The sequence below is a fragment of the Neolamprologus multifasciatus genome, chromosome 15 (genome assembly GCF_963576455.1).
Source record: "Neolamprologus multifasciatus chromosome 15, fNeoMul1.2, whole genome shotgun sequence".
In the NCBI taxonomy this organism is placed as follows: domain Eukaryota; kingdom Metazoa; phylum Chordata; class Actinopteri; order Cichliformes; family Cichlidae; genus Neolamprologus; species Neolamprologus multifasciatus.
In genome coordinates, this window is record NC_140453.1 from 15,494,537 (window position 1) to 15,516,774 (window position 22,238).

A 22,238-nucleotide genomic window follows, 5' to 3' on the forward strand; every position below is an offset into this window, starting at 1 on the left:
GAAAAATGTGCGAGGGGAAGGTAAATACACTCAGTGCTGCTCTCAGTCAATAGCTGCTGTTGAGTTACCATTGAGCAAAGCACTTAACCTCCAACCGAGCCTGCGCATTCGCTCAGTAGATCTGTATAGATGGATCTTCGAAAGCTAGGCTTACTTGAATTAAAAAGACATTTTCCATCCTTTCCTCCACTTTTACAGTTTTCCACCACCCTGTGCAAGCACAGCACATTCACACCTGAGCACACACGTGGTGACATACAAACAAACATCGTTCTGATCCTTCCTCTAGTTCTGTCAGCCCCCTGAGGCGTTTCACCCTCTCGTTCCTGTCTCCATTCTTCCTCATCCTCAGTGACACCGTGCAGTCCTGACCAGGCCTGTTACCCTGTTATCCGTGCAGCGGGCCGCAGAGGAGAGCAAAAGGCACTGTGATTGACAGAGATAAGGCCTCTCATTAAGGCAGTGATTGGGGGCTCTGGAGGGGGCTTAGCTTCCTGGCAGGCAGAGGAGAGGAGACGTATCCAGGGCGCCCAGCCCCTCTGCAATTAGACGCACATCTGCTATCAGCGATCAGCGCGCTGTCCCTAGAAAAGGGAGACTTTCTGGAGCACATTGCCTGTCAATGTCATTCATTGTCCCTTTTCCTTCCCTTGCACAACCTGCTTCCACCACACCCGATAGACTGTGGAGATACTGATCATGCCACGCAGACGCGAACACAAATAGTACAGGAGAGTGCACTGAACATTCACAGAAAGTTTTTTAGTCCTCATACAAAAGCAGTAGCTAGGCAAATACCCATTCATGCATATACTTTGCAGTTTATTGTGCACACATGTGTTCAGTCATCATGGATGAATGCATTCAATCAGAGCTAAGATTCCTAAACGCCTCTTGTTTTAGGTCATGCAGACCTCATCAGAGGATGTGTTTGAGTAAATGGGATAAATGCACGTACACTACAAATAAAAGTGAACACACCCAGTTGTACTGTGGCCACAGACACAAATCTACCATGCCATTAGCATGCACAACCCTGTCTCAGTGCTCTTACTGCAAGCCTTGGGTTTACACTTTGAAAGCATGATCAGCCTGTGGAGATTTTACAGCCTGGGTGAAATGTCAGATCATCTAAGCACCAAGTTTTATGACTCTAATCTGGACAGCTGACACAGACACAGCCTACTAGCATGTTCGAAATGGAATAATAGTACATTATGACACACAAGAGCATACATCACGGGAGTTCTTTGCTGCTGGAGAGGGTTGTCGGATCGGGCCAATTTATGAGCCGATATGTCTACAGCCTAATTCCAAATATGAGGGAGCCGTCATTTGAATAATCTACACCGAGAGAGCGGAAGGCTAAGAGATATTTAACATGATGAATATGCCTGAGCTGTACAACTTGTGCTATCTGCTGAAGTCTTAAATCTAGACTCCTCGCCAGGGGGAGCGGGGTGAGAATATGGATGGAGCAAGCTTAAGTCAGTCTACGGCTTTCACAAAGAGAAAGGAGGAGAAAGGCCACACACTTGAATTGAAGAAACTTCAGGAGAGAGACACAGGGGGCCAGTTACGCATAGTCACGAACTAAAGAGATTTCTCAACAGAGACATCTGCTGAAAAGGCAAATTAGTCTAGGACCAGGCATAATCCTTGTCTGTGAAACTGGCCACGAGTGTTTTCTCTACAGGGAACCAGGTCTTTATTATATCCTTACTCTTCAATATTGCACCCCAGACTGCCAGGAGACAGGTCGCCTCTGCAACAAAGGAATTTTGCTTTGACATGCTCTGTTAAACACCCTGGTTGGCTCCTCTCATCTTTGCATGACTGTTTTAAGTCATTAAAAAAAGTTACTGCAGGTTGTGTAGGTTCAGTTGTGATCCCAAGCAACTGTTCTTGGTGTCTTGGAACTTAGCACTGAATTAAAGACGCATTGCAAGGTGTGCACCGCGAATGCTCAATATAATTGGGAGCACAAGAAAGTCCGTTGGCTCTGTGAGAAGAGAGTAAGGGAGAGATGGAGCCCCTCAGTGCAGGTCAAACAGGTTCTGTGAAATAAGAAAGAAATCAGGACAAGGGAGATGAAGAGGCAGAGAGGGAGCATAGTGGGAAGGAGGGGAGGAATCTGTGAGCTCGCTCAAGGAGAGAAATGGGAGAATTGGAGCATTTTCCCCTTGTGGATACTCGACATTTATGACCAGACAGACAGACAAAAAAAGAGAGAAAAATATATATGTGCATTCTTTATACCTGCGTTTAGCCCTCGCATGGTTAAATCCTTCTTCTAATGTTAACTCGTTAAATTTTTGTCCTGCCTATCAAGTCCAGCTGTCAGTCAAGACAGAATTGACCTGGATTAAATAATAAACTCAACATAGATCTGACACGATCATTTAGAAAAACACACTCCAAGCTCCTTGGCACTTTTCAACTTTTCCTTGAATGTCTGATTTAGGATCATAGATCATATTTAAACAAAGGCTCAGTTTGGTAAGCTTTTCTGGTTTTAAAGCTTTGAGTTAACCATCATGGATCTCATAATGCTATATTTTTAGAGCTAGAAGTGACTACAATTAGCAATAATTATAGTGATCAGCTAATGCTAGCAATGTTGATTAGTAAGCATCCATCGGTTGTAGTGGCGTATCTGCTAATTAGTGTTAAATAGCATACAAATACAATGGTAGCATTTCAGTCACCATAACTGGAGCGCAGATGGCTTGGATGGCTGTAGAAGCGTGTCATATTACTTGTTAGATAAGTGCATTGAAAATTCTCCAAAAGCACCAACACCACAATCATAGCAGAGAGCTCCAGGTCGACATCTCAAAGTTCAGCCAGTTGTGAGTTGTTGAGTTATTTTATGAATACTGATTTTGCTCCTAAAGCAAAATCTTTAGGAACAAAATTATGCTACTGCTGTACTGTAAGGTCTGCAAGGTTTTTAGACTATATCCTCCATAATGTATGCATGTGAACTGCACAGAAATATTGTTAAAACATGTTTTCTGGCTGTACCGACATGCCTTCGTTGCATTTAGCTTTTCTGTCTAAGGTGATCCAATTATTCCACAATATAGTGGCACACAAAACCACTTTGCTTCAGGATTTGCAGCATTACACTCTGAAAGTGTCTTCCTTCTGCATGCAAACTGAATATATCAGCTCCATGAAAGTCTCATTATTATAGCTGGGGAGCTCATGCATGTTCTGTTGTTAGCAGGCACTTTGGTGCTGCCTTCTTCTAGCTTCTGCTCTTTTTCTCTTGTCAAGATGCATTTTATGTCTCTAGCATTTTTGTGTTGTGATAATTTAAAGCATTTCTTGTGATATGCCGAGGCGCCGGAGTCTGATAGAATCTGTGAATGTGAGGCAGAGTGAAGGCTGAGTATTTATGAATGGCCTTTAACAGCAGGGGAGAGATGAACTGCTGGATTTTGCCTGCTCTTGTTTCTTCGCCTGCTCTCTCCTTCTCCCACCGCGAGTCAGTGCACGCCGTCCTATTGTGCACAACATTCAGGCTTAGTGTGAAAATCAGCAGATGGGTAATTTTGTTTGTATGATTAGTGAGGACGCGTGGGTGTGTGTGTTTCTGTCTGTGTATGAAGAAAGAGAGTGGGTGAGAGAGAGCTAAGGAGCAGGGAATAATTTATGACCGCTGTACCCTATAATTAGCAAAAACTAAATTGCGTGTCAATGTAGGAGGCAGTTAAATAGGGCTCGGCTTCTGTCAGAGGACATTACAAACCTCAAAAAGAACTGCAGTAGCAAACGACACTGTTTCCACTGACTACCGCTCTAAGCTCAAACAAAAAAAAATGTGTCTGTAATAGGAGCCTATGGCCTGAATGGTTTCAGACCCAGTTTGGCGAGACCAAACTGCCAATAACTTTCTGATGAATTGCTAATTCTGATTACTTTTTTGCCTTTAATCTGTTAATAAAGGCAGAAGGCACAGCCCAAAGGCGGACTCAATTGGAAAACACAGAGAATATTCTGGAGAAAAAAACACCAACTGACATTTTTTAATTCTTCCTCTATACACTCTGTTGAAGGTTCCTATGAAGGTGCAGGCTTGCCCGAGGTGTGTGTGTGTGTGTGTGTGTGTGTGTGTGTGTGTGTGTGTGTGTGTGTGTGTGTGTGTGTGGTATGCAGAAGCATAGCATTTCCACAGATTGAGGCTGTTCACGTCTGAAAGGGCTGACAGCAGTTGGCTGATTGATCAGATTGACTTTTTAGCTTGCAACAGCACCACCTTCCCCCCCCCCCCCCCCCCCCCCCCCCCCCGGCTTCTCTGAAACCTTGAGTTAGGATGGGACAATATTTTATCGCACTGTTCAAATTGATTCACAAGGCAGTGTTCACAATAGAAGTCAAGCAGCATAACATGTAATATCTAAATCAAAACCTAAACTGATTTGTGTAATTCTTTTGTCTTGCTGCTCAGCGGTTCAAGAATGGGATTGTTTCGTGAATTCAAAAATGTCAATGCTGCCTAGGTAAAAATACAGCGTGTGCCTTAGTACAAAAAATGAAAATGGCCATGATAATAAATGTAAACTTGAAACAACTGATCAGTGTTGTTGTTCACACAGTGCAGTTAAAACATTTCTTATTAAAGTAAAGCAGCTTTAGAAATTCAGTTAAATCATGAAATACAGTGATTTTATCTTAAAATTAAGAAATATGTAGACGACTTAAATAATTTAATTGAGTTTAGTTTTATTTATATTTTATTAGCACCAAATCACCTAAACATTCACCTCAAAACCCCAACAATAGGATGATCCCCTTTCAACAAGCACTTGGTGAAAGTGGGAAGGAAAAACTTCCTTTTAACAGGAAGACACCACCAGGAGGCTCAAGGAGGGGCAGCCCTCTGGCCATAAGCAGCTGGGGGAGAGGGAAGGGAAGGCAGGACAAGACAAACTGTGAAGAGAGAATAGAGTAATAACAACTAGTGACTGAATGCAAAGTGGTGTAAAAACACATAGAAATGTTCAGCATTTCATGGCAACCCCCCAGTAGCCTAGACCTATTGCAGCATAACTAAGGGAGTCTTCAGGTTCACCTGATCCAACCCTAACTATCAGGCCGGACCCAAATGCAGGACTCTAAGAAGACGGAATGTAAAAACAAAGATACAAAAAAACCCAAAAACTAATACGAGGTGGAAACTAGGACAGAGAGACTAAGGAACTCACAGATAACTCCTGAACACATGAGGAGATAACACAACAAAAAGAGGAAGACAGAGGACTTAAATACACAGGATAATGCGAGGATGGGAGGGAACACAGCTGGAACTAATACGGACTAACAGAACATTGGAAGCAAAACTGAACACACTGAACACCAGACGAGAGACTGTCAAAATAAAACAGGAAGTACGGAGACTAAGACTAAGACACAGGGGCTTGACACTGAGACTGGGGTGAAACAGATACAGGGACCCGAGTGACTGGGAAGACAGGAAAGGAACAAACGAGCGCGGAGACTCGAAATACACAAACATGAAAATAAGGCTGGCTAAGCGTGGAGCGTGGATCACAGGGGAGGCATGGAAACAGAAACCTAAAAAATAGCTGAAAAATCTGAGATCACAAAAAAACTTATATTACAAAAATCAGATACAGAACTAAAAGAACCAGAGCTGTTCTGTATGTACTACAACAAAATCCAAAGTATTGCACCACAGAGTAATTTTCTGACCCTTGATGCACAACATCATAACGTTTTTTATTACTCTATATTGTATTATGACTTATTATCAGATGCTGGTTATTGAGCCAGGAAACAGCCCTTTAGCATTCACTGGCATCCTGATGTCCTAAGACAGAAGGCTGACAATGATTAAGGTGGCTGGGCCTTGGCCAGCTGAGCCCCCGGGTGGTTGTATTTTCCGTCTTGATAAAGCGAGGCCATCAAATTAAAACAACTCCACAAGTCATCACTTGCAGTCTGATATAACTTTCAGGCTTTTTATGAAAGTTTCTCTCTTCGTTCCACAGCTTAATTGTCACGTAATTAATACCTCAGATTGAAATCGCTTGTCTTAATGGCGCCTCTGCATTGTTTATGAGCATTGTTTGAAAAGCGTGACATACCAGAAGTTTATTAGTGTGCCCCATCTGTTTGCCGGGATCTGCGTGTACATGAGACAACCTGATGTCATTCTTTGATGCCTTTCTTCTGATCTCCATAATTAATTTAAAGATGCCTGCATTAAGTGAAACAGAATATGCTATTTAAATAGATGCCACTGTTGCTTGACAAAGCTTCTGCAGAAACATGGTGGTGCACCAGCTCAAATTGTTAAATTAATTGCTCCCTTAAATTGTATTAATGGTGCAATTAATCAGTTTTATTAATTCCATAATATTACACCCACTATAATAAATTTTAGATTTGACATGATTATTTTCTAAGCAAATAATAGAATACTTGTGCACTAATGGTTTCTCATTGACTCTAAGGCCTTCCATCACAACGCACTATGTCTGGAGGTAATGAAACATTTAGCTGTGATTGTGGATAGGGATTCACAAGTTAATAAAGCTAATTTAAATTAAAAAGCCAGGTCTTCTTGCTCAGAACACTCATAGGCAGTCAGTATCTTTTTTGTAACTCTTCTTTAACAGAAATATTTAAGTTTGTGGTGTTAGCCTTATGACTTTTACACCAGGTTAGAGGAGCTTCTTTCCCTCTAATTTCAAAGTAAACTGCCATGAGAAGCTGTAATGTAAAAACAAAGTATAAAAATATAAAACAAGTGAGAATTAATTGCTTATGCCTTTTTAAAAAAATCTTCTAACACATTTTACATGTTTGGGTTGTTCTCCAAAACTCTAATTGGCGGTGTGATTACCACGCCACTGAGTTGAGTTAGTTTGTGTACTTCAAACAAAGGGGACTGATCTGAGCTGTTATGTTGGAGTCGGTGCTAATAAATGTTGAGCAGCAGTTTCTTTTGCTGAAATGATTGCAATGGCAAAAATAGAGAGCACCAATCGAGTCTATACACAGACTGGCAGAGCTTTGAAAATGAGGAAATAGCAGATGGCTACGGTGGCAGATTACCGACTATTGCGTTAGCATTATGAGGAAGCCAGAAGCCGCAATTACATCCCATTACACGTTAAATTTTATTTCACAGAAGAAATATCTTTGAACAAGTCAGTATGTTGTGTTTATATTGATTTTCATGATTGCATGCCATATTGCTACCAAGCACAGGACAGTTGTTGCAGTTTGCGTCGCGATGATGTTTACAGAGAGAAGCGCATCTGGTTTAGGATTGGACACTCTGCACGAAACTCCCTGGGCTAGACAGACAGGTCATAAAGTCACATGATTTTCAGTGTTGCTGTTGAAACTGAGATCACATTGCAAGACATAGGATCTGTGTTTGGGTCGCATATGGAATCAGCCCAAATCAGAACTGGAAAAGAACAATCTGATTGCATGGGATTTGTGTTGTCTCCACTGCACTAAAAACAGATCTGAGTCACATATGAGAGAGGGAGAAAAAAATTTGCTTTGTGCCATTTCTGCCTGCAGTCTGGACATCAAACAGCGTGAACAGACCCTGCTGGTGTTAGATGAGTAAAACACTGAGTCACTGTGGATGTCAGAAGATCCTTAATTCAAGCAGTCAGTGTTTGTCAATGTTTGCATCCTGGTTTACACTGTTTAGCAAATAGTCCATCCATCCATGCTCTGACCACTTCTCTGACTAGAGTAGCAGAAGGGCCTGAGCCTAACCCAGCTCACTTTAGGATACAGAAGGCTTGCCCCCTGGACAGATCAACATAACATCAAAGGAAGCAAGCAGCCAGTGTGCACAGATTCTCTCAGTTGGTTAGTTTTTTATAGTTAAATTAAGCATTAATCTTACTGGACACGTACGCACTTAGAGGCATTGGAGAGTGCAGCAGTTAAGACCTTTTTTATTCACCATTCATAGTCTCTATATGTGAGAAAACTGAAATATAAATCATTTTGCATTATCACTGATCGTATCTTGTGGTCCATGATTGTAACTTTTGCAACAGTAAATAAAATGTGTAATGTAATGAAGCTGGAGATGTTAGCAGAAAGTTGTAGGCTGGACAAAGTTTTATTGTGAAACAGTGTGCGCCCATAGCACACCTACATTCCGGAAATTCAACTAAAGTAACACACAGCAAATATAACTTCAATTTCATTTTTAATTCATTTTTTTTATATAGTGCCAAATCACAGCAACAGTTGCCTCAATGCCTTTATATTTTAAGGTAAAGACCCTACAATAATACAGAGAAAACAGAAAACCCCAACAACCATATGAGCAAGTAGGCGACAGTAGGAAGGGAAAGAAACCTCCAGCAGAACCAGGCTCAGGGAGGTACGGCCATTTGCCGAACGGTTGGGGTGAGGGAGGGAAGACGGGACTAAACACATGCTGTGGAAGAGAGCCAGAGACTAATAATAAGTAATGATTAAACGCAGAGAGGTATATAGATACATAGTGAGTGAAGACTAAACACTCAATGCATCATGGGAATCCCCCAGCAGCCTAGACCTATTTCAGCATAACTTAGGGAGGATTCAGGGTCACCAGATTTGGTTTCGCAAAAAGGAAAGTTCCTTCCTGAAGTGAGTGGGGTTTTTTTTAAAACATAAAGGTTTATCTGGCATTGCTGTGTTAGTGTTTGTTCTTCAACATCACACTGATCAAAGAAACACGATTGTACCTGACCAGTCAGGCTGTTGGGGTGCCACAGCTGAAGAAAAAGTATTAAAGTAAGCTTCACTTATTAGAAGTAGTAGTACAAAGAAGGAGGAAGTCTGTGCAGGTGGATGAATGGGCCGAACATTTTATTACTTTTAGACTTACCTTGTGCTTTTGTCAGGAGTAGTTTTAGTTTTAGGTTTTGGAAGAGATCACTGATGATAACCACTTCTTAGAAGGTTTTTAGGCAGAAAGCTCTTTTTTTGTTTTTATATGACCATAACATTACAAGTTATATTAGTCACTTAAAGCGAGGGAGTTTTTCCTCAAGTTCTCACTGAATCATATAACAAACTCAAAATCCCCTGTGTGGATCTGCATGGCCTGTTACATATTAGTGTAACATGATTAACCTTCATATGGCCATCCAGTAATGTTGGTAGATTTTTTTGTCTCATAAAGAATTAAATGAGAAATTTTTATTGGAGAAATGGATATTGAGATGGATTCACCAAAATAGGTGAAATGTATGCATGTCCCGTGCATCTTTTGCGCACCTGTGTCTTCCAAGCTGGCTAGCCGACTACTTGTGGGCGTGTCTTGCAGAGTTACCTGAATTTCATTCAGACTTGAAATATCTGTGAATCCCAGAGCTTCTGGACAGATTACAGATAACACAGTTGAACTCTGGGCAGTTTGTTAATAATAACAGCTCTTCCTCCCATGCCTTTGAAATGAAGGTAGATCAAAGCTGGTCCTCCTGTGCTTCTCAGGGAGTTCAGCTGTAACTCAGCAGGGGAGCCGCCAAGGCTGTAGCCGGCACTATCTTTCCTGCCATCGCACTTTCAAAGGTTTGTGGTCAGCATCTGTCCGTCTTCAGTTTTAGAGGTATTAACACTTGTTAGGAAGCTTTTAAAGCACTTAACGGAGGCTAATACGGTGGCCTTGAGTTGCAAACAACAACAACAAAACTAAAAACACAGCATTTCAGGGAACACAGTACACAACATTTCACTTTGTGGAAAAGGTTGTGACTGCATTTTTTTCTCGCCAACGCCGTCTCTCCTCTCCTACTCTTCACCATCCCCCAGCACACACATACACACACAAACACTGTGAATCAGACATAAACACAGTCAAAAGAGAGGAGAGAAACTATCACAAGGGTAATTGACAGCAAAGGCTTTCGCATCCAGATGAAGTGCAACAAGAGTGCGTAAATTAGATAAATAACAAATGAAATGTTTTGGTTTATTTTAATTTACTGCTTTTTTTTGCCTATTTGGAGGTGAATCTCTGGAGCGCTGGAACTATTGATCAGCAAGATCCCTGTACACTTTAAGCTTGTCACTTTAAAACCACAGTCTTCTTTTATATTTCCAGGTAGCCTGCTGTTATAGTGGTTCGGAAGAGGTTGGAAGACGCCTTTGTGTGATTGTTAGTAATCTGAGTCACAGGAAATAAGTACTTGCTTTTAGTATGTGTGATACTTCAAAAGTTGCAGTATTTGCATTTTATGTTCTCTTACTTTCAGTTCTCAGCTGGAGGATGTGTAAAATGGACATTTCTGCTATGAGAATAGCATTTTGGAGTGCTGTGTACAGTCACTAGGGTACAATAAGTACTCACCATCTGAATATATTCTCAAGTAATTTTCCCAGCATTGTCGTAATTGCTTATGTCCAGTGTATGTGAAGGCTAAAAAGCTTCAGCTTCACGGTTGTATTATCCCATTAAAAATTGCACACTGCTGTGTAGAGTAATAACAACATGCCAAAAGCTGCAGCAGTCTCTTCACAATGAAACAACTAATAATCACTAGTAAACCTTAGTGAACAACAACCACGGGGAATGGGGAATGAAGACGAGCAAAATATAAGGCCATTTAACAGACAAAAGCAGCCGCGGCAAACAGATTAAGTATTTCCGATTTTCTAAAGTTATAGTCAGTAAATATAAATTGCGTGAATCCTTCACTCACGCCACACATAGGCACTTGTGAGCACCGAAGTCATGCCCAAACACACCTCGGTATAAAGCAGCTGCCAAGAAATTCGACACCTCTCAGTGTGTTGCACGGCAAACAATTGTCTAATCCTGAGTGAAATATTGTTTTCCATTTCATTATCATACAAAACAGGTGCAGCCTTCAGCAAACACCGTACCCATGAGACTCATTCAAAGCTTTGCAACATTTTGTCAAATACCGCTTCAGACGTAATAGAAAGCACACGAACAGCATCTGACAAAGATCCTCTTTCTCTGCCAAACTCCTCTTAAGGTAAATTATTTTATATTCCATTTAAAAAAAGCAATCATCCTTAAAACTGGGGACATTTCTCACATCATCAATAGATTTTCTCCACTTACTTCATGGCAAATTATTTTTTAAGACTGAACGTTAAGATTAAATGGCTTGTTGAAAGGGACAATTTTTCCCTGTTTTTTTTCCTCCCCCCTCTAATCATGAATCCCTAGCTGCTAATATTTAAATCAGTTTCTTCTGCAAAAGATATCCGATTTAACTCCCTGCTCATTAGCAACACTTCAAATCCTCCCTGTATCACATCTCTCTTTGCTTTTTAGTCGATCCCGTGGAACAGCAACCCATGCTCCCTTGTCTCATTCTCCCTCTCCTTGCTCTCTAGTTGCTCTTCCCCCTGAGGACAGCGCATGAAGGTGACTAGCCTTGCCCTTTTACCTACCAGCGCATATCTGTTTTATGCAAAGTAGTAGCAACAGCAGGTTGAGTGGGTGTTTAATTGAGATGGACAACAAAGTAAGCTTTACTGGTTACACCGGAGAGAACTATCAGGTTTGTCACTTCCTACATTTTAGCCAGTAACATAATATAGGAACTGTGAGGGTTTGATGTCTTTGGGATGTCATTTTCTCCGTAAGTGGGATAAAAGCAAACAGAACAGTGCTTGTTCTGGAATGAAGCATGACTGGAATGAAGCCACCTCCCTTAGGGTGGCCAGATTAGAAATTGCAACACTGAACACACGGGGAGGAATTGCAAAGCATGGCAAAAGAGTGCGCTGAAAAAGGGAGATGGGAGGGAAAGGGGGTTGGGTTATTGACACAAAGATTAAATGGATCTCCCTGTAAAACTGCTGGATGAAAATCACTTCTTTCCCTGGTTGATCACACACCCAAATGATCGTTACTGAAATAAATATGAGAGTTTGGATCACATGGGTAAATCAATATGCTTGTTAGACTCTTACATCAGAGAATTAAAAGCTAGAGGAGTGTGTAATAGCGTGTTACCATGGTACAGCTTCAGTGCCATGCCACAAATGTTTGTCTGAGTCTGTGTGTTTTTGTGTGTGTGTGTGTGTGTGTGTGTGTGTGTGTGTGTGTGTGTGTGTGTGTGTGTGTGTGTGTGTGTGTGTGTGTGTGAAGAAGTGGGGTAATGATAATCACTGCGGTACTTTATGCCCTTTTGTGCCCCTCAATTTAAAAAATTAAAAGGGAGTCACACTATTGCTTAAAGGGACAATCCAATTATCAGCGCCAGAGGAAGTAAAAGTGCTTGAAGGTGTACCTCTTCAATGTAAGGGGTTAAAAAATAAGAAAAAACTTAATTATTCAGGAATCACTAATTGTTATTGCTTGGCTTTAGTTCCACAAAGCCCAAAGCTGGGGGATTTGTGTGCAGGATGGTGCTGCTTCAGTGACTGCCATTTGGGAATTTTGGAAAACTGAGAGAAAATGAGTTGCTATATCTTTGGGATGAGGATGCGTTTCTTTGATTAAAACTGACAGCAGCATTAGAGGTGAAAGCACACTTGGGTATAAGGTATATTTTGCAGTTCAATTCAAATGTCCTAAATCACCAGTATAACCAGCAATATTATTTTTGGACGATCCAGTTTGAACAGAGAGCAGTAATGTTGAGACCCAGTGGATTTCTTTCATTTTGTTCTTTGGAAATAATGGAAAATGGGGTTCTCATTCCCTGCAGACAAAGTATAAGCTTAAAAATGCTATGCAAAACTGGCAGAACATTGCATTTTCACCTTAAATCTGTTTTTATATTAAAAATGTAAAATAAAATTGGATCACTTGCATTGACTTTCACTATGCACTTCAGAGACGTTTTAGTTTCTTTCTCTTCATTTTTTTTAGTTTTCAGTTTTATGACCCACAACTTTAGTGTTTGTTTAATTAAATTTAACATTTACTTTGGCAGACAGCTTGGTGTATCCCGCGTGGTATAAAGCGTACTTGTTTCTGTTCTGCAAACAGGAAAAGACTATAGACTAAACTAACTACGTAATTTCATTCTATGCACTGTTCTGTATTAAGCACAATATGCTTAATTGGTTGCACTTCTTCATTACACTCTATTCCACTTCCTGTCAGCTGCCAGTTGAAGACAGGTTACCATGGTTACCCACCCTCGTTTGAGATGAACCAAGTGATGATTAACAAATTTCAAAGTAAAGTATATTATGCCTTGCAACATGAAACCAATTAAACTCTCAGAATGAAGAGTTATTCACATTAGAGCTCAGCTGCCTTGATCACAGTCCAGCAATATCCCACATTTCACTGTGGGATATTTATGCTGCCATAATGTCCAGTGCTGCTTTCCTATAAATATAATGGCCTTTGCACAGTATCAGTCACACATTGAGGTTTCTGACATATTAAAATATCCATATACTCATTAGTACATGACTACGGAATTTTACAAGGAAAACTATTCTGCAGCCTCTAACACTTCACACACTATTTCAAGGCCTTAAACTTCAAGGGTTTGGGTGTCACATGTTTGACAGACTGAGGCTAATTGAGAGGTGGGGTATAAGAGTACAAAGTTTAAAAAAAGAAAAGAAAAGAAAAAGAAGCAGAGAGAGCTTACTTTTTCCTTTGTCTAAAAACCTAAAGCTTTATATGATGCCAACATTTAATTTCATCTTAAATTAGATTGTATCTACTACTGTATATGCAATACACTAACAAACATGTTGGCATGATTTTATAGTCTGACTGCTATTACAGAGCCTACTAACAATACAAGGTGGCAGGGAGGTGCAGAAGTCAAACCTGTCAACTCACCACCTAGGGGCCCTGTTGTGTAGTGTTTTCATGTTCTCCTTCTGCCTGAGTGGGCTCTCTCCAGGTGCTGCTCCCACAGTCCAAAGACATGCATGTTAGTTTAACTGACAAATTCTAAATTCACTGCGGGTGTGAATGTGAGTGCGAATGGTTATTTGTCACTCTGTGTTAGCCCTGCGAATGAGACTGGTGACCTCTCCTGTGTACCCTAACTTTCACCCTGTAACAGCTGGGATCAGCCCCAGCACCCTCAAGACCTTGCAAGTGGCAGAAAATAGATGGATAAAGTTACAATGATATTTGTTATTAACTTTCAAACTGTAATTTGATATCATGTTCATAACAAGGTAAAAACTGAATCTCACTCAGCTTGAGTTCTGCATGAAGATTTGGATCCATGTCTCTGAGGTACTTTGATATGTTTGAGGTTTTTACTTATTGCCTGCGTGACTGAAATGTAAATTATCTCGATGTATGACTCGTCTCACTCGCTGTACCTGCACTTACTCCCCAATCTCTCCAATCCGTGTGGTACCTATGGTAACATCTGCACCCACAGTACAATAGAAAAACACTATCATCAAGCTTTTATTGACTTTTGCCATCTATATTGTGAAACACCAATTACTTTGACACATTTAAATTGCACTGAAATCAAATTTTCACCAATATTAGTCACACTGAGAAAAAATAAATGCTGTAAGCAGCACAAAATTTCCAGACCTACAATTTCTCCTACCATAAATGATTTCTGTTAGCTCAGTTTCCTGTTGTAATGATCCAATTTCATTTTTATTATGTTTCGAGTATAATTATTCTTATTTTTTTATTAATTTTTTTTGTCGATTTCTAACCAAAAATCAACCAAAATTTAATGGCGAATATGTTTTTTTCTTCTTCTTCTTTCTTTTCTTCTAAATTTCCAAGTACTGCAGTTTACTTTAATATCATGATACTGCATCCGTAATAGGAAAAAGTTTTATTGATGTTACACAAATCAGTTATTGTTTAACTTTGTTAAAACGAAAAATGATAGAGATGGGCGGCATAGCGGATCAGTGGATAGCACCGTTGCCTCACAGCAAGACGGTCCAGTCTTGGGCCTTTCTGTTTCCATGTTCTGCGTGGGTTCTCTCCAGGCATTCCAGCTTCCTCCCACACTCCAAAAACATGCATGGGATTAGGTTAATAAGTGATACTAAATTGGCTGTAGGTGTGAACGTGAGATGAATAGTTGGCTGTTTATATATGCTAGCCCTGAGACAGACTGGCAACCTGTCGAGAGTGTATCCTGCCTCGCCACCCTGGTTAGGTTCCAGCGCCTTGCGACACTGAAATAGATGATCATTAGAAAATGCATGGATGCATGGATGCATGGATGACAAAAGACTAGACCTCAGAATTCGCTCTTAGAGAATGAAAATCTCTGTCAATCAGAGGGAATTAGTCAACGATTGGCTCTTACTTCTGCCAGAACTTTGAAAGTAGCACAGTAATGCAGTGTTTACATTTAATATGATCCCTGTCTAAACTGTACACTATTAGGTTATAGAAGAATTACAAGAATATCAGGTTAAGATGTTTATGTAATGACCATTTAAACTGCATCCTCTTTGGACGGTACCTCAAGTGTCTTGTGTCTTGCCTCACGTGTATACATTGAGTGTGGCAAGACACTGTGGCAGGGGTGGCTGTAGCAGGTCAGCCACTAATTAGAAGGTCGGTGGTTCGATCCCAGGCTGCCTCCTGGCTGCATGCCAAATATCCTTGGGCAAGATACTAACCAGCTGTGGCTACAATGTAGCTGCCATCACCAGTGTGTGAATGCGTGTGTGAATGGGTGAATGACTGAATGTAGTGTAAAGCGCTTTGGGGTCCTTAAGGACTAGAAAAGCGCTATACAAATGCAGGCCATTTACATTAGGCAACCAGTCATCTTCGCCCCCTGTGTCAGTGACTAAATGCTGGGTGGGATGTCAGAGGGCTGCTCTTCACTTTGATGATGATTCACTGTGGCATGGTGCCTTTGATCCTCTCCCCAGCTTTGTGAATAAAGAATACACTTTGATTGACGCTGCACACATTATGGCCGTTTGAGAGTTGGCAGAGGAGAAAAAGACATGTCTGTCATGTTGAAAAGCCCCTTGTCTCTGCTGCTAAGGGCCAAGTTGGAGGAAAAACACTTTTGAGCTGCTTTCAACATCTAACCCTATACAATGTCTATTATTGGAGCCTATCCTGCACAGCAGCTATCTATCCTTTGTCATGTGCAGCATGTTTGATTCAATAGTGTTTGATCAACACCCACGGCTATTTAAAAGCGAAGACAGCCCAAATACAGATTGGGTTAGTTACAGTTATGGGCTGAAATGAACCTTCAGTGCTTATCACACACACACAATGTGACATGGCAAAGTAGAATAAGGATCAGCCTTAATCAACCATAATGGGTGATAAAATGAGCTTAGCTACTGCTACAAATCACAGCCTTCTTCTTAGTTTCAGATCCTTCTCAGTATTCTAACCCAGTGCAACCTTATACGCAATCACAAGCATATTATACAGGGATAACAAGACAACAAGAGAATAGTGATATAAGAGCAGCTAGTAACATACAAACCTAGTGTATTGTGTTTTGACTAATTGATGTCTCTGCTTTGAATTGCACAAAATAGATGGAAAAGGACTAAACCTGCCAAAAATGACAACAGAAAGCAAAATAAATGTGTTCACAATTTGAATTCACCACCACAGCAATGCATTAGGAATAATAGAAATACGCTGTAAATAATGTATCGCACAAGAGCTTAAGTCTCTGGTGGTTATAGAACATTGTGTCACACGGAGTCTTCAGCGCAACTGGGGAAATCAAGCAGTCAGCTTTGAATGCAGCTGGGTTTGTTATTGGTCCCAGTAGGGAACGTGAGACACGTTTTAACATGTATTCAGGGATCTGGGGATTTAATACCTTTCCGTGTTATAATCAGCGCAGGATATATTCGATCAGTGTGTGGTTACCGAACATTGTGAAGCTGTGAAATACGGTATAAAGGTGTGACCTACAGATTGCAATCCTTTCAGCAGCCTTTCAGGCAAGAAAAGATGGAGTTTTCTGAGAGCTTTCATGCGTTTGCACGTGCTCACTCACATACACAGTGCATGTGTGTTAAGTTACTGTGTGTGTGCACAAGCATTTGTTCAGCTGAGCTGTGCTGAGCTGTACCCTGTGTACTGAGAAAATTCAAAGCAATCTGCTATCTCTCCTGAACCTAGCCAAGCGCTGACTGTAACACAAAGGACAGCACAGAACACCTGCTGAGATGATGGAGATGGCTTGCAGCCAAGACAGCATATGGGTCTCATTCTGGTCCTAATGAAGACAACCTGACATAAATATCGGACAAAACGGCCCACTCTCGAGACCTGCGCTGTCCCACTGCAACGTTGCTGACATTGACGTAAACATTTGATCATCCTTGAGGTTTTGAGGCAGGAGGAAGCATGGAGAGACAGAGAAACTGGCAGTGTAATGCGATATGTTTAATGCATAACAATACCGTTTCCAAAAAGCATAAACAGCTCAGTGTTCTTTGAAACCTACAGGTAAGGGAGCACACCATCCACTGTTGCAGGATGAAATGTTTTTGCTGCTGTAAACAAGCGCAAGCCCACAACCTTTACTGAGTGTATGAAGTGTCAGAACACCTCAGTGTTAAAAGAGAAGCTTCTCGGAGCTTGAAAGACTTTACTTTTCTCAAGCTCTGAATCTGTGTCAAAAAAAAGACAAACATCAATCCAGCAGGAACATGGGTAATTAAGCGAAGTCAGAGCTTGAAAAGGTTCTGTTTTCAGGCTCATTTTCAAAAGCAGCACCTGCACACTACACCATTTAAAACGAGTATAGGGTTTTGAATTGATTTTTTCTTTTGTTTTGTTTTTTTCCACATGGTAGAGAGTGAAAGAATCCTGTGCCAAAGCCCTGTTCTTTGGCTTAAACTGACCCCCTTCACTGATTTTTAGAACAAACAGAACAGCAAAGCAAACATGTCACTTGATGCCCCAACCTCTGGCCCTGTTGTGATCAGTGTGGATGTCTGCAGCCAGTCAGAGAGGCTAACTGTTAAAATAACTGCCTGACAAGGAAGCTCTGGCTGTTTAGAGAGATAATGGCTTGGACCACAGACACAATAATAGCCTCCCTCTGTGAAGAAATGTTGTCCTGCCAGTTCACAGCCCCCCGTGGTGCCTATTTATAGTAAACCATAATTAATACGCAGTATAATTGAAGCTTCTGAGTAGAGCTGAAACATACAGACTCCTATAAATAGAGGCCCCCTGCGCCAACGGGAGGGGAGGAAAAAGTCATGCAGAGATGTGAAATCGCAGCTGTCAAATCTCATATCAGTGGACATTTCTTTTCTTTTTTTTCTAATTCAGCGTTAACTAATCTTCAGCCTTGAGAAATACATTATAAATTCTGAGCGGAATATGCTAAGCAGAGCAGTGCGCCTCTGTCATCACTTCACGCAGACAAAGAGATTTTTTCACAGTCTGTGGCAGATGGGATTAATAATAATCTAATATTGTCAAAGTTCATCAGCTTCCTGCTTCGTAGGGCGCACCAGCAGCAACGAATCACAGCGATGACATCTTGGGATCCATGTTTCGCAGCTCAAGTCATAATTCCTCCAAGGTTCAAACCATCCAATTTGGCACTCTCATATTATCACTCCGGCCGTAATCCGTTCATTAGCGAAACAATCTCAAAGTCTTTTTTGATAATTAATGGCATTTAGATGATGATTCGATGTACGGTATATGTGGAAGCAGTCTTCCTTATAGCATGTTAATGATCCACAGCATTCTGCTAATCAGTCAATTAATCACCATCTTATGAATTTAATCTCTTACTTAGGCCCTGTTCTACATAATGGGTTTTAAACATTCAAATCCATGCTTGGATTACAAATGAGGCGCACTCTGGTACCGTGCACTCAAACTGGGCTTCCACTGGCAGTCCTTGATTTGACATGTTATTAGATAACATGTTGTTTTTGTATTCTTCAGCGAAATGGGGTATAACCCAGTGCACCCTTTTAAATTCTTGCAGGGGTGCCATTAAAAGCTGCATTTTTCTGTATGTGCTTTTAGGGTGTACACGGTGCAGTTCATGTTTTCTAAGGGGGGTATTTTCTGATGAAAAACAACCTCTCTGCAATCTTTGGATCTCATTCAAAAAGCTCAAAAGCCCATTTTTGCTTTAGTGATTTCACACAGCGGGTGTGAAAACAAGCTCATGTTTATTTATGTCATACTTAAATCTCTCATATCAAGAGCACAGTTAGTCAAACTAGGAGTAAAGTCCCAGTTTCTAAATTACAATAGTAAAGTCCACAGTGGTGGATCACTTTTAATGCATGTCTCGATTGGCTTTTTGCAGAGAAAGCAATCAATATCACTAAAAGGCTTGCCATTGTTTTGCTAAAGTGGTCAGAAAGGGGCTTGGGCAGGAAATTTAGGCTTTGACTTTCCATTTTTGTTAGAAACACAGTTGACATATTCGAGGTTGGAGTATTTCTTGTTTTAGTGTTTTTCCAACTTTGGTACTACTTTCAAAGGCAAACTTTTATTTAAAAAAAGACAGTTTAAGAGTGGCTGTTGAAAGCACTGCTTTTACTAACTATTTTATATCATGTAGGCTGTGTGGAGGGCAAAGGCAGTACCCAAATGCAGGATAACCAAAACAAAGAAAATCAAACCTTCAGCTCAAGGACCACATACTGCAAGCGAGGACACAACCAGGAGGGACATAACAAAGAGGAAAAGAAGACTTAGAGAATATATACATACTAGGTAATTAGTGAAATGGGAAAACAAACACTGAGACTAAGACATAAGAATTTGACAGAACTAAACAGGGGCATGACTGGAGAGACAGAGACATAAACGAACAGGGAGACTTTCACAGAAGACACTGAGGACAAGACACAGAGACAAAACTAGGGCATGAAAAGAAATTAACATAATCAAATATGAAACCATCAACTAGAAATATAAATAACAAAACTCTGAGGCACTAGGAGAGTGCATCATAGACAGAAGGTCATGGGACTCAAACATAAACCGTAAAGACCTATGATAGAACATGTGCACAGAACTATAATACAACAATAATTAAAAATGAGAAAGACCTAGAAAAAACTCAAACTCAAAACACTTGGTCAATAACCCAGGGACCATGATGATTTACTAATGCATTATACACTTAACGAGCAGTTGAACAACCCAGTACCACCTCTTAAACTGCTCATAAACCCAAACATGAGGTGGCTGTGGGAGAGCGAGTCATCTATTAATTGCAAGGTTTGTGGGTCAGTCCTCTGGCTTCTCCAGTCTACATGCCCAAGTATCCTTGGCCAAGATGCTGAACCCCAAGTTTCTCCTGATTTGTTCATCAGAGTGTGACTATTGTAGATAGAAAGCACTTGGAGAAAAAGTGGCTGTATGAGTGTGTGTGAATGAGACATGTTGTATGGAAGCACTTTGAGTGCTAAAGTAGAGTAGGAAAGTCCTATTTACCATTTACATATAATCAGTCAGCTCAGTACTTTAAGGATGTAGTAATGCTTTAAAGGAGTTGCTAAAGTTCAGAGCATTAGATGATTTATGTGACTTCAAACGTGGCATGGTTGTTGGTGCCAGATTGGCTGCTGTTGTAATGCAATTTTCCTGCCTCCGCATTCACCAAAGCTCAATCCAAAGGCATACCTTGGGGATTTGGTGGGATGGGAAATTCACATCATGGATGTGCAGCTTACAAATGAGCAGCATTTGTGTGATACTATCATGTCAATATGGAGCAAAATCTGCGAGGAATTATTCTGGCACTTTATTGAATGAATGTCAGAAGAATTAAGATGGTACTGAAGGCTTGAAGTGTGTAGTACCAAAGAATATATATGACTCAACAACTTTTAGGTGTCCAGATTTGGGAGAATACTAAACAAACCAGACAAAACCTACTCATCGATAACATAGTAAAGTATATAACTGAAGACCTAATGACTGAGAACATGAGAATTCATCAGTTCACGTATTACTTCTTTATAACAAAAGAAAAGAAAAACAATCAATATCAGCTGGTACAATTTTTTTATATATTTATTATATTGACATTTGTTGAAAATTTAATGATGCAAAGTAAAATCACACCAGTTGTGTTTTCTGTTTTCCTGACAATAACAGGATATTTTCCACACTGCAGAAATTTTGAGCTAGACTTGCGTTAGCCAAACAACTTTTGTTTGTACGAGCAGCACACATTGAATGTTGCAGTCGTCTTGATTTGAAGCATACTTGAGCTGACAGAAACACTAATGTGATTTATGTGCGTTCTGCCTGAAGGATCCGGTGACAGGAGTAGGCAGAAATGAACAGAACAGAGTGACAGATAAACGCTAGTTCCCGCTCAATGTGAAACTCGACAAACTCAAACTGATTGAGATGTTTCTGCTCAATTAGCACATTTCACTTTCTTTTCTCAAACCTCGATTTTTCCTTTTTTTTCCTCTTCTTTCCACGCTAATATTTAGACTTGCTGAGTTATTTATGGATGAGGTCAGTGCAGAAGGTAATCTCCTGCTGGCTAGTTAAGTGCTTGGCATCTGTTTTTTTTTTTTTTTTATTTATTAATTTTTAATTTATTTATTTATTTTTCACAGATGCCCACACAGCCTCCCCAAACCGAACCTGTCACACGCTCCGACACACACATCAGCTCAAATATTAAACAGGTCAAAACAGAAACACCTTGAAACATCATTCAGCAAAAAAACAGAGTGTGAAGAGTAATTGTAACTGGAGCTTAAACTGAAGGTAAAATGAAACATGGACAGGGTTATTATTATCAGTATCATTCATGATGCACTTTTTTTACACAGAGAACGCATGAATGATAGCTGAAATCTGTGTCGCTTTCTGTTCTGCAGTCACTGAAACAAAAGTCACCGTAGCTGCTAAAAACATCCTGCTGCATACATGCTGCAATCGCACTTTCCTTGTTTCCTTGAAACTGCACCGAACTGACTCAATATATGTGCAGGAAATGAACTCTTTGCCGTCGTTTATCCCATTTACCCTTGTCTAGGAAGAAAATGCAGTGCCAAGCAATGTTTAAAAAAAAAAAGAAATGAATGGAAAAAAAAGAAAGAAAGAGGCGTAGAGCAGTTAGCTACTGTGTGTGACTTTAAAATTGGCTTCTACAAGTTTCTGTAATAAATCCTCTATTAATTTAGCTCCAGAATTAAACTACAGGGTATTATGGCCCCAAATATGCTGAATATATTAACATTTCCACGGAAGCATATTAAGTCGTGCAACCAGATATCATGTGACATATCACAGACAATAGAGAGGAAATAACATCCTTAAGCAGTTTTACATGTGC

The 22,238-nt window shown here is 40.4% G+C and overlaps 1 protein-coding gene and 1 long non-coding RNA gene across 2 annotated transcripts in view; both read left to right on the forward strand.

Moving 5' to 3' along the window:
• Window positions 1-22,238, forward strand: part of LOC146501814 (uncharacterized) — a 241,977-nt gene that overhangs the window by 42,136 nt on the left and 177,603 nt on the right. The window lies entirely within an intron of this gene.
• Window positions 1-22,238, forward strand: part of tmem121ab (transmembrane protein 121Ab) — a 56,318-nt gene that overhangs the window by 22,446 nt on the left and 11,634 nt on the right. The window lies entirely within an intron of this gene.